The 7,812-nt window shown below is 47.5% G+C and overlaps 1 long non-coding RNA gene across 1 annotated transcript; it reads right to left on the minus strand.

The window, feature by feature from the left end:
- Window positions 1-6,328: 6,328 nt before the first annotated feature.
- On the minus strand, window positions 6,329-7,037 carry LOC120974386 (uncharacterized). The gene is made up of 2 exons (XR_005769788.3): window positions 6,828-7,037; window positions 6,329-6,725 (listed from the first exon to the last, which is right to left on the minus strand). It is a non-coding gene; the product is annotated as an uncharacterized lncRNA (long non-coding RNA).
- Window positions 7,038-7,812: the final 775 nt, after the last annotated feature.

The raw sequence follows: 7,812 nt of genomic DNA on the forward strand, positions 1-7,812 counted from the left end.
GTTCCATCTTCGGGTCGTCGTACTTGTCGAAGTCTTGCTCATTGGCGACTCCATCCATTCCGATGATCTTCCTTTTGTCTCTTCTCACGACAACACGACTGGGCTTTGACGGGTCGGTAATGAAGAAGCATTGGTCCACTTGGGAAGCCAGTACCCATGGCTCATTTTTCGCGGTGACGTTTGCGCCCGCGGTCTTGGATTTGGCTTCGGGTATAACCATGGTGGTGAAATACCGGTCTTCTTTTATGACGCTCTTGGCCCATCTGACACGGAACATCGGGACCTTCTCTCCAGCGTAGCTCAGCTCCCAGATCTCCTCGATCCTTCCGTAGTATCTGTCCTTGTCGTTACCGGTGTAGGATTCCATCGTTACCTCGGAGTTCTGATAACCATCGCTCTTCATGTCCTTTCCCTCGGTGTAGAATGTGTAGCCGTTGATATCGTACGCCTCATACGTCATCAGGTTGTGCTCGGCGCCCTGTGACAAGGCGAATATGAGTTGTTCTTCCGCGGAAGAATCCTCATGTAAAGGGTACGACAGAAGCTTCTGCTTGAACCAACGCGTGAAACATGAGTTGTGCTCTTTGATTATATCTCCGTCCGTCCTCTGTTGGCCTCGGTCATTGTACGTCTTCTCAATAAAGGTTTTGTGCTCTACCACCCAAGGATCGACCATGTCTATGTGTTGTAGCGCGACTAGGTTTGCTCTTTCAAAGTCGGCGAGTCGACCCTCGAAGTCGACATGCATTTTGCGGCGACCCTCACGGTGACCCCATCCAGTGAGCCTGCCGAGGTGCCTGTTGACGGGCAGACCAACTGGGTTCTCGATGCCTAGATAATTCGTGCAGTAGGAGATGCACTCTTCGGTCAGAAAGCCCCTGGCTATGCTTCCCTCTGGACGTGACATGTTGCAAACGTATCCTTTGATGACACCATTCATCCTTTCGAACGGCATCATGCTGTGCAGGAACGTCGGCCCGAGTTGCATGATATCCTCCACGATATGGACCAGCAGATGCACCATAACGTCAAAGAATGCGGGCGGGAAGTACATCCCAAGCTCGCATAGTATCACCACGATCTCTTCCTGTAGCCTTCTGAGTTGCCTCACGCCAACCGACTTCCGAGAGATGACGTCGAAAAAGTTGCATAGGCCAAATAGCGTTTCATGGACGTGCGCGTCCATGATCCCACGGATTGCAACTAGAAGTATCTGCGTCATCAGCACGTGACAGTCGTGAGACTTCATCCCGCTGAACTTCTGCTTCGCTGAGTCTAGGTATCTGCTTATCTTTTCCGCGTAACCGTAAGGAAGTTTTACTCCTACGAGGCAGGTGAAAAACTGATCGATCTCCTCCTGACTTAGAGTGAAGCACGCGGGAGGGAAGTCATTTCCGGTCTTCTTGGCCTTTTTTCCTTTGCGACGACTTTCCGTGTCCTGCTTCGCCTCATCATCATCATCATTAGCGTGAAGCTCCTCCCTGATGCCCATTGATTTCAAGTCTGCCCTTGCTTTTGGCCCATCTTTGTTCCTCTATGGCATGTTGAGCAGGGTACCAAGCAGACTCTCGCACACGTTCTTCGTGATATGCATGACATCAAGGCTGTGAGGCACACGGTGGATCTTCCAGTACGGCAAGTCCCAGAAAACAGACCTCGTTTTCCATACCTTCAGCAGCGGCACTGGCGCCTTTCGCTTCTTTCCCGGCTCTGGCGCCTTATGCTTCTTTCCCGGCAATGGGCAATCTTTTTAATTTTTCAACAGCTCATCTATTTCCTCGCCGCTCCTCGTACGCGGGCGTCTTCGGGGTTCGGTTTCACCATCGAACAGATCCTTGCGTTTTCTCCATGGATCATCGTTGCGAAGCCACCTTCGATGTCCCATGAACACGGTTTTTGAAGACCCGTGATCTCTATCTAGCTGGCGATACGTTGTGTCATCCATGCACCGGACGCATCCAGAAAATCCGTGGACCACCTGCCCCGCGAGATATCCGTAACCGAGATAGTCGTGCACCGTTGTGAGCAGTGCGGCTCTCATAGGGAAGTATTCTTTCTCTGCGGCGTCCCACGTATTGGCTGGCGTTTTCCACAGCGTGTCTGGCTCCTCTTTCAGCAGCCCCAGATACAGATTGATGTCGTTCCCTGGTTGTTTCGGCCCTTCAATTAGCATACTCATATGAATGTACTTCCTCTTCATGCACAACCAGGGGGAAGGTTGTACATCCACACAAACACAGGCCAGGTGCTATGTGTGCTTCTCTGGCTGCCAAACGGATTGACTCCATCGGTGCTGGCGCCCAGCACGATGTTCCTTGGATCGTCCCCAAATTCTGGGTGTTCGAAGTTCAACGCTTGCCACTGGCTCGCATCCTTAGGGTGACTCAGCATCTTGTCTTTTTTATTTATCTCCGGATCATTTCCGTCATCTTCTCGCTTCTTCTCCTCCCTATCCGCGTGCCAACGCAGGAGCTTTGCTAGCTTAGGGTCTGCGAAATACCGCTGCAGACGAGGAGTGATCGGAAAGTACCACACCACTTTTCGAGGAGCTTTCTTCCTCTTCTTGTATCGAGTGACGCCGCACACCGGACATATGGTAGACTCCGCATGCTCGTCCCGATAAATGATGCAATTGTTCATGCACACATGGTATTTCATGTGCAGTAAATCCAGAGGACACACGATCTTCTTCGCCTCCTCGAAACTGGTCGGGCACTTGTTCCCCTTGGGAAGACGTTCATGCCAGAATGACATGTTCTCATTGAAGCATGCGTCGGTCATTTTGTGTTTTACCTTCATCTCCAGAGCTATGAGCGTTACTTTCAGGCGGGTATCCTCGGGCCTGCATCCTTCATACAATGGAGTAACCGCGTCTATCTCCAGTTGATCCAGCTTGGCTTTCTCTCGGGCGGCAGCTCTTGCGTTATCCGTCTGCTTGAGAAGCAGCTCTTGAATATGAGGGTCCTGCACCCAGCCCATCGATGGTCCATCGTCGTCTGCTCCGGCATCTTCATCTTCATGATCATGCCCCTCGTCTTGATCTTCCTCATCATCATGTCCGGCATCACCGTCGTGATCATGTCCTGGAGATTCTTCGTCTTCTCGCCCGCCCTCGCCGCGGTGGTTGTCTTGCTGCCCTTCCTCATTTCTTGCCCGGCCCCCATGGACGACTTCATAGTCATCTTCATCACCTTGCCACCGATAGCCATCCATGAAACCACGCAAGAGCAGGTGGTCCCGCACCTGCCCGGAATCCGGGTCCGCAATAAGGCTCTTCAGCTTGCATCTTCGACACGGACATCTTATCTCCGTCTCGTTCTTTTGAAGCGTCTCAGCCTTCGCGGAGCTCAAAAACCTATTCACGACGCCTTCGGTCATCGTGCGGACCATGGTCGCTTGCGGGGTAGAGCAAAACGATATTTTAGAACCAAGAAAAAATTTGGCATGACTTTCCCTAAAAATAGGACCAAAAAGAATGCATAGTGCCAAAATTATCGCCGAAACGGAAATGAATCAACATTCCGGCAAAATATTGGCAACTATCGCATTTCAAATACCGGTACCTGCAAACACAAACATATATGCAACACCACAAACATATGCAACACCACAAACATACATAGATCTAGCTAGGCCATAAAAAGTGCATGTGCACGTTGTTGGAGGGAGAAAAAAGTAGATCTACAACATAAAGAAAGCTTTCCCCTTACTTACCTATTAAAAAAAGGTAATTTAACCACTGAATTTGGATGAATCTATGGTGCAAATGAGGTGAGGAGGAGGAGGCAGCCGAGACAAGCTTGGAGGAGGAGGTGGAGAGAATGAAGTGGGGAAAGTGAGTGTGTAGGTGGCTGTCCAAAATATCTAGCTGGTCCCATGTTACTAATGGCGCATCACCTGCAAATGCGCCATTAATAACCCTGGTTACTAATGGCGCACCAGACAGTGGTGCGCCATTAGTAGTTTTGCAAAAAAAAATGATAGTAGTGGCGCACGGGGTGACTGGTGCGCCATTAGTATTTTTGGAAAAAAAATATGTTAGTATTGGCGCACGGGGTGAGTGGTGCGCCATTACTAGTTAAAACTAGTAATGGCGCATTGTTCCCTGGTGCGCCATTAGTATTTTTGGAAAAAAAAAGTTAGTAGTGGCGCACCATGGGTGTGGTGCGCCACTGCTATATAGTAGTGACGCACCACATGTCTGGTGCGCCATTAGTGTCCATATTATCTATAGCCCTTTTCCTAGTAGTGGCCCTTGCTGTATGTGCGGCGGAGGGCAAGGGAGGCTCTGCTTGGTGTCCTATACTGTCGAGTGCAGAGGCGGCGGGGGCGCGGTGTGGTAGGGGCTATCGCCGCCGGGATAGGGCCGGAGTCACTCGAGCCGTCGAGCTCTGCGACGGCGGAAAGAGAGGGGAAGAGAGATGTGAGCATGAAGAAAGAGGTGTGGGGCTGACATGTGGGACCCTTGCCACATCAGTGTATTGTCCATGTAGATATGCCACGTGGACCAGGTGGGCCAACCTTGTCAGTTTTCTATTAGTCACGTCTTGCAGCTCGTTTAGTGCTATTTGTTACTCACTTGTCGCAGAGTTGGTGGTCTTTTGTTATTTTTAGCAAAAGCGGTAGTTTTAAAGTATCCTAATCACAAATATGATGGTCTTGAGCAATTTACTCCTTCTAAGTAGTTCATATTTTATGTTCGCGTGAGAAGGAATTTCTTTTGTTTCTCACAGTTACATTGATGTTACAAAAAATTAAGCAACCAAAAATAAAAAGGTGCCACGAAAGCTATACTTTGTTATTAACATGTCTTTTAGCTACAGGCTACATATTTTTCGTACATTGAAGATACAAAAGAAATCTGCAATCGAAAGAGGGGTACTTATTCTTTATTATTATTATTTTGTTTTCTGTACGTTTTTAATGTGAGAGGTTGTCAACTAATCTACAGGCTCACTCATCTAATCTGAGAGGTTATCATCTATTGTGGAGTAGAGCAGACAATCCACACAAATTCAGTGCAGCTGTTAAACTATGGCCATATATGCCACGATGGTAACAGTCTTTGGCTCTTTGCTGACCAAGGTATGGTCGACATTCTCCCTGGAAAACTCTGCATGATTTTCGATGGTCATCGTCCATTTGCCGTGTTGCAACTTGCAAGTGTTGTGCTGATATTCCAACAAGAGTCTTGCTATGCGTACGACTCTTGCTTGTCCGATTTCATACAACATAGCAGATCAAGTCGTTCAACTCCTGATCCAAACGGCAGCACACCACTAGATTAGGCATCGCATAGAGTCGGATAGTGTAAAATCGTACGCACAGTAGTTCCGTTCCAACAATGAAAGTGAAGGGACAATAAATAGCGACAGACACTGTTGGAAGCAGTTGCAGCACGGCAAGCAAACATACAGAAATTTCGACCTTATTCTACCGGCGTTGCTGGCGGTACTCAATAAGGTTTTCTTCAGCTTATTCTCTGGCTCTGGTGATGCATGAGTCATCGGATCTAGCGAGAAGATTTTCCAGCGGACTTGGATGTATATATCTTCAGACTGCTCAGCCTCTCATGGCGGCGGCACCAATTTGTATTCGGGCTGGTGTTGCTACAGTGGCGGCATCATCGGCATGTGGGGATGATTAGGAGGAAGATGGTTGCAGTACCATGCGAGGAGGGTTGTGGAGTTGTGGCCATTGTATTCTTGGTTGTCCTCTGGGTTGCCTCAGAATCCTGGTGGGATATTTCGGGATTTGCCAAGTTGATGAGCCCTTTCGTATCAAGCCCGATGAACTCTTCTGTTCATGCATGATTAGGACTGTTGTTAAGTTATCGTGTAGTTGCCAGATCCGATAGGAGCAGTTGTAGGTGGACGCGATCCGCATGCGAACATGCACACATCCATCTTTGGATCCGACGAGCCAGAGAGGAGGGCAGCGGCACGTCGTCCAAGACCACGCTGTGCAGGTGGAGTTCGCCGGCGACAAGGGCATGACGAGCAGGAGTGGACGACGATGCCCATACAGATTTGTACAAATACGACCGTAGCAAGTGTGCGACACTTATGGATTTAAATGAGTCATACTGGTTTCAATACAGTTAGATTTGACTTAATTATTTCTTAATGCCCATCATGCCCTTAATTATGAAGGGGTACTGACCGATCTGAATCGTTGATGTGTTTAGGGGGGTGTATCGAAACAGAAGTGCAGACCACATATATACATGCATCCAAAACACATTCCACCCTAACATTTCCAGAAACGTTTTATTCAACTTTTTTTAAGCAAATGTGGGTTTACCCCGGTTCCATTCAATTGATTGAAAGAAACCAAGAACAGAGTTCATACTACCCAGGCTGAAACCAAGGTAGCTAGCCCTGAAAAGACATAACCAGATCAACCAAACGGCTGTTTTACAAAATAACCAGCAAACTATTACAAGTCCAGGTAACAAACTGGTAATATGCGGACACAAATGTATAGGTTCATTTATTGGTACTGGACACCAGGATCTGTTGCCACTCTTCATCAGTTGCGGACAGAGGAGGTATTATACCCAAGTGATCCGAATAAGTTTATTCAACGATTCACCCATACAAAAAGGAAGATGAGTGGTGAGTAGCAAGCTGCGTCCCTGATCTAATATAATTAGGGTTGGCCACCAGCCGGCGGGCGGCAATAGTACTTGCCAAGGCACCCGCGATGGTTGACAGTAGGAGGGCCTGGACGGGAAACATGGTAGTTATTCAGTCATCATAGTAGTTAATCAATTTCAACACTGCAGGGGACACAAATTAACAGTTTGGAAATATGCACTGACGGACCTGCAGTATTGTGGTGGCCGGCAGCTCCAAGGCAGACGGAGCTGTTGATAATGAAGGTGGTGACGACGACGAGGAGAGCCATCTTGAGGAGCGCCATGAAACGGCTGGCACCTCTATTACCCAAGGACGCCATGCATATACCTGCTGATTCCAGCGAGGCTTTGAGAGCTGTGTACGTCTGCTATTGTGCTATCTTACTGTGCTGCTTGCCGATCCAAAAGCCTGTATTTATAATGATTTGGTACCCTAGACATTCGTATTTTTGTCTACAAACTTGGTCAAAGTTAAAAAAAGTTTAACATTTAAAAAGAATACACCTTATACTTAGGAACGAAAGGAGTATATCACAGCCACATATTTAATTTGGCACTACCAAATTACTCAGTTCTTTTTTTCTTTTTTGAGATGCAAAATTCTCGGGCTGATGAGTGATACAGGACGACCAGCAGAGAGACATGCTATCACACTCTATTCCACCACTCCATATCACTAGGTAGGAAATGCGGCTTGCCGCAGCAATGCTGCCGGGTATAGTCATATCCAAACCGGTAATACAAAATAGCATAATGTAGTTGTGTTTATCAATCTAATATCAAGTTTATATCAAAAGCATTGCATCGATACATACACATTCAGTACATAGCAATTGGTCCATGAAACAACAAAAGGCTTCGGTCCAAAAAAAAAGCTATACATATTTGGTACATAGCAGTTGATCCAGACAACTACAAAAGACTTCAGTTCAAAAGCAAGCCAAGATAATCCATCTTAACATAACAAATACAATAACCAGGTTGTGACATGTCTTGATCAAGCAAGATGGAACGCGAGATAATAAACCTACTTAGTTAGGCTATAGCCTAATACTTGATAGCTCAACAGGGTTGTCTCCATGATTAAATCCTTACACGTCACGCCGCTTAGGTAGGAAGTGCGGCCTGCCGCACCCCACTTAGTCTCGTCTTAGCTAACCCAGTAATGAACA

The sequence above is a fragment of the Aegilops tauschii genome, chromosome 2, assembly GCF_002575655.3.
Source record: "Aegilops tauschii subsp. strangulata cultivar AL8/78 chromosome 2, Aet v6.0, whole genome shotgun sequence".
NCBI classification, from domain to species: domain Eukaryota; kingdom Viridiplantae; phylum Streptophyta; class Magnoliopsida; order Poales; family Poaceae; genus Aegilops; species Aegilops tauschii.